This window comes from Equus asinus, chromosome 20 (assembly GCF_041296235.1).
Source record: "Equus asinus isolate D_3611 breed Donkey chromosome 20, EquAss-T2T_v2, whole genome shotgun sequence".
Classification (NCBI taxonomy): Eukaryota; Metazoa; Chordata; class Mammalia; order Perissodactyla; family Equidae; genus Equus; species Equus asinus.
In genome coordinates, this window is record NC_091809.1 from 89,620,000 (window position 1) to 89,625,967 (window position 5,968).

The 5,968-nt window shown below is 32.8% G+C and overlaps 1 pseudogene; it reads left to right on the top strand.

The window, feature by feature from the left end:
* Window positions 1–5,007: 5,007 nt before the first annotated feature.
* On the top strand, window positions 5,008–5,968 carry LOC106828919 (putative olfactory receptor 56B2; annotated as a pseudogene).

The window sequence follows — 5,968 nt, forward strand, 5'->3', positions numbered from 1 at the left end:
CTCTCCTTTTCTAATTTGTCTTTTCATGTTGGATATTATTAATAGTGTCTTTCAAAGAGGAGAAGTTTTTAATTCTAGTCATGTACATCTCACCAAATTTTTATTTTGTAGTTTAAACTTTTTGTTTCCTAGCTAAGAAACATTGCCTAGCTCAAAGTCATTAAGACAACCTTTAAATTTTCATCTAGAGGATCTGTAATTTTATCTTCTAGTTTAACTGTGTGCTCCATGTTCAGGTAATTTTTTTGTATGCAGTGAAGTAAGGGCAGTGATTCATTTGTTCCCAGGGACACACAATTGTTCCAGCACCCCGTGGAAAATCTATTCCTCTTATTACATATTTTCATTCCTTTGTTGAAAATCAGTTGACCATATATGTATGAGTCTTTTCCTGGACTCACTTTTCTGTTTCATTTATTTTTATTTCTATCCTTATATTATCACTATATTATCATGATCACTGTAGCCTTGTAAGTCTTTAAATTAGTTAGTGTAAGCCCTCTATATTTGTTCCTTCTTTTTAAAGATTGCTTTATATATTCTTTGTCCTTTCCAAGTCCATAGATATTTTAGCTTAATTTTTTAGAGTTATAAAGGTCTTTCCTGGATTTTTATGAGGATCCTATTGAATCTGTAGATCAATTTTAGAAAAATGATATTTTAACACTCTCCAGTATTCCAATCTTGAGCATATGAAATTTATTTATTTAGACCTTCTTTGAACTCTCTTAGTAATGTTCTGTAGTATAGTGTAAAGGTCTTGCAATATCTTACTAAATAGATACCTAAGTGTTTTATCAATGTTGAAACCTATGATAAATCATTTTTGTTTTCTTACACTTTCAATTTTGTATTGTTTATTGCTGTTAAATATAAATAAAGTTAAGTTTAGTGTTATTGCTTATTTTTCTTATTTTGGTTTTTATTCAATCCTCTTTTTTTCTAGATTTTAAGGTGAAACTTCAGATAACTGATTTTAAATACTATTATAGGTATTTAAATCTGCTAATTTCTCTTTAAAAAATGCTTTTCTGTTTCCCTCAAATTTTGATAGACTGGAATGTGTTCACTTTCTGCATGAGTTCTTTGACATGATTATTCAGATTTTTAATTCACATATATCTTGGAAGTATTTGGCATTTTAGTATTATTAATTAGTAATTTAGTTATTTTTAGTTAGAGAGCATATTCTCTATGATTCCTATGCTATTAAATTTATCCTCCCATGTTTTATGACCCATATGCACTTGAAAAGAATGTGTATTCTGCTATTTGGGGCATAGAGCATGGACAAGCAGGAAACGACCTTTATCTCTGTGTCTGTCTTCCACCACATTTAACACGACGACCCTCCGAGAACAATGAATACTGCTTTACTTCTTTCTACCTTCCAAATCTTACACAAATTCCCCTTTTGGACAACTCCAATCCACCAACAAAGAAGAAGAAGATTCTGGGAAGTGTAATTCCATCTTAACCAAATTGACACTGTACAAATCACCACTGAGTTATTTTCCCTTCTAACAAAACAAATAAGATAAAGAATTCATTTCTCCATGTTGAAGAATTCAAGTTGTAATTATTTCTTACCAAAAGACAGGATTGTGTGGATATGAAGTCATGAGGAAAGAAGAAAAGATATTCATTTTTAGATTCATATGAGTATACATCCAAGAAACTGAGTGAAAGGAATAGTCCTTTTCAGGAAAAGATATTTTGTAAAAGCTGCTTGCATTTGCTGCTACCTTGTAAGAAATTAAGTTTAATTTTTCCCCCATATATTGGTATTTTCTTTTAATTATGAGTTAAAGTGTTTGAGTTGCTTCTTTATGTTTTATAAAGAGAATTCTTATAAGAGTAATGACTGTGTGTCTGTGACTCTCAATAATCAGAGTAGTTTTTATTCCCCTTTTTTCATTTCTATTTTTGAGAGCATAATTTTTACAAATTAACTAAAAGTGAGCAATAAATTTGACAAGATAGATGAATTGGAAATTCCTTGAAATATCCAATCACCAAAACTGACAGAAAAAGATAGAAAAAATCTAAATAAGCCTATATCTGTTAGAGAAATAGAATCTGTAATTAAATCCTTTCCATAAAAGTAACTCCAGGCTCAGATGACGTTAACGGTGAATTTATTCAAATATTTAAATAAGAACTAAATCCTTGCAGAGAACATTGAATGATGTAACACTTCCAAACTTGTTTCATGAAGACACACAACTTCAATATCAAAACCTTACGAAGACATTATAAGAAAGAAAATTGATAGGCCAATGTATCTTAGGAATGCAGATGTAAAAAATCTTAAAGTATTAAGAGTAAAAATTGAACCTATTAATGCATGAAAAACATAATAACTAGTAACCAATTGGAGTTTATCTCAGAAATATAAGGTTGAATTAGTACTTAAACATCAATCAATGTTGTTTAGATATTAATAGAATAATCTCATAGAATCAAATAGAATTATCTCATTTAAAACTTGAAACATTACTTTGAGATTGATATTATTATTGCAATCTTATAGAGATTAAAATGATTTAGTACCAATAGAAGTCTATACATGATAACAAACTTAATTGATACAGCTATTAAATGGAATACGAGAATACAAGTTCAGGTCTATCATTTGCCGAAGATTATTATTCACTACTACATTATACTCACTGTTACACAATAGCTTTCTGCCTGCTGTTATGCCATAACTAATACTGAACCCTACTGTCAATCCTACATCTATGACCTTAGTAGTTTCATGTATCATCAGAATCTTAGGAGAATCTCTTGGTAATTTCATGTGTCAGGCAGTAGTTGAGGCCAAGCTTAACTCAGGGAGGCTTTCTCAAAGAGAGCAGTATTAACATAAATTTCTGAGCCCTGTCACATCCATTTTATCTTGTTTACCTAATACTAAACCTGTGTTCAGTTATATGACAGAAAAAAAAGAACTTTCTAATTGCCTCTTACCAATTGGAAATTTTGTACATTTCTTCCCTTCAATAAACCCACCCATAAACATAAAGGTATGGCCTTTACTAGACATCTTGGCATGTATTGTCACATATGCCAAGTATATTTCCAAATAATGTACATATTATAAGACATATATACATAAACAGAATTTGTCAACCTTTCACACCCTTGCATTATTTATACATATGTAACATATGCATAATATTTATGAGCATGTATATTTGCTTAATATAGTTTTTAATAAGAAATATTGGCACAAAGCAAAAGAGATTTTAGGAAGTATATTGCCATTCAAAGATTTTCTACGTTGAAAAGTTTCCTAGCAGAGCTGAAGCCTGGGGGCATATCTGCCATCTGTTAGTTTGCTATTCAGTTTATTTAACTATTATTTTACCTAATGCTGTTAATATTGTAACTCAGGATACTTTAAGAGGAAGGCTTGCCTTTGGGCTTTTCATTTATTGTAACTATCTTCTCTGGAATGAAGATATAACACATGAGATTTATAATAATTGAAGTCTCTCACACTAGGAAGAAGTTCTGTAGTATAGAGCTTGTTTTGTATAAGGATGTAGATTGGTGGATTCTTTTCTGGAAAAATTGAAAGTCCATGAAAAGAGACCTACAAACACTGATAAATAAGAACGTGAACATGAAGCAAAGAGATTCCTACAAGAGCACTAAAGTTAAATACCACCAATTGAGACTCATTCATCACCTGGAGTTTCAAATCAGCTTTCTAAAGACTATTAAGTCTGAAGTAATAGACAAAGATGGCAAGACATTTGAGAAATAGTTCAAAAATTAAAGATAAAAAACAAAGCAAGCTATAAAAATAAAATACTGAATTTCAAAAGTTATGAAAACAGTCTATATGAAGCAAATGGATGTATTTATTTCAATATATATCTTCCTTAACTTACCTTTGTTTGTTATGTTGTAGGTACAATGGAATGATATTGGGTTAAGATGACTATATCCAGCAAGTCTATAGCCACATTTTTCTTTTGTAAATACTATAATTTTGAACCACAATATTTTCCAAATGTTCTATGTTTTTATACTATGTATTTAACTGTGAAATGTTGAAAGGAAACAAATAATAAACAGCACACATTTGGTAGAAAGAGATCATGAAAATCTGTTTCAGTTTTTACCTTAAAATGAATACATGATTAAAAACAGGAAGCTTCTTACACATAGAGTGATTTAATTTTAGTATTTTGATTTTGAAAACATTTACCTGAAACTCATTTTTTAACATCTGCTTTATTCCTTACAGTGCGTCTATCTGCAGTGCTCCAAGAAGCAAAAAAGTGTCCGAGTAGGAGAGAGGTACTCAAAACCAGAATCAACTGGATTTAAAGAATATTGAGATTCCTAAACCGAATTTTTCTCTGATAGTTACATGGCTTTGAACAGGTCATTAGCAATTTTAGACATCAGTTTCCTCACTAAAACATAGATATACAAAGTTACCTCATACATCTTAATTAAAATTAAATAATATTCTTGAGTATTTCAAGAACTCTCAAGTCCTTGAATAAAAAGAGTTCTTTTCCATATCCCATACTCTAATCTCTCACCTCAATGTCTCCACACATACAAATCTCTACACTTATTCTGTACATTAAGTTTCTAAAGAAACCAATGCGTTAGCAAAATGAAACTTAAAAGGCCAGGTTGGGATACCAGACGGCTTTCCTGTTGTCCAGCTTCCATGACTTACCAGGCAGAAGATAATGACCAAGTTCTTGGTATTCTCTAATGTTGTATTCCTCAATAATGTGGAAAATATATGACCTGCCTTATGGAGTTTTTGTGGTGATTAACTGCGTTAGCATCCAGAATGTACAACCATAGTTCTGTTTCATTAGAAATGTCCAATAATGTTAACGGTGGGTTGAGACTATGTAAAGATGATAATTTCCCCTCTTCAATATCATGAAGTTGGGTTATTTCTTTTGAAGTACTGGAAGAGATATTATTAAGATTAATAACCTTGAATACTTTTCCTCTTAGTGAAGGATGTTCCAGGATTTCAGAGATTCCAACAGCTCTAAGTTCCAGGTATCTGAGTTCATTCTGATGGGATTCCCAGGCATTCACAGCTGGCAGCACTGGCTCTCCCTGCCCCTGGCTCTGCTCTACCTCTTAGCTCTCAGTGCCAACATCCTTATCCTGATCATCATCAATCAAGAAGCAACCCTGCACCAGCCTATGTACCATTTCCTGGACATTCTGGCCATGGTGGACATGGTTTGGCTACCACTATCATGTCCAAGATTTTGGCTATCTTCTGGTTTAATGTTAAGGTCATCAATCTCTGTGAGTGCTTTGTTCAGATGCAACACATACCTTGTTTTGTGGGCATGGAGTCAGGCATCTTAGTCTGCATGTCTATAGAAAGATATATAGTCATTTGCTGACACCTATGCTATCCTTCAATAATTACTAAACCTTTTGTGATCAAAGCAACTGTGTTCATGGCACTCAGAACCATCTGTCTACCATCCCGGTACCTGTGTTGGCTGCTTAGAGACATTTCTGATCCCAGAACCAAATTGAGCACTATCTGTGCTCTAATGTTGGAGTCACTAACATATGCTGTGATTATGACAGGGCAGTCGAGAATATCTACCAGCTACTTTTGGCCTGGACACTCATGGGAAGTAACCTGGGTTTGATTATTTTGTCATATGCTTTCATAATTCACTCTCTGTTGAAGCTGAACTCAGAAGAAGCTGCATCCAAGGCCCTAAGTACCTGTGCTTTCCACTTCATCCTAACCCTTTTCTCCTATACAGTCATCATTGTCATTTCCATCACCAATAGTAGAGCAATGACTGTTCCTCTCATCCAAGTTCTGCTCGGTATACTACCCAATGTCATTACTCCTGCTCTTAACCCTATGATGTCTGTACTCAAGAGCAATGAGCTCAGGCAGAGCTTAAAAAATGTTCTTATTCTGGACCTCAAGGGCAACTAA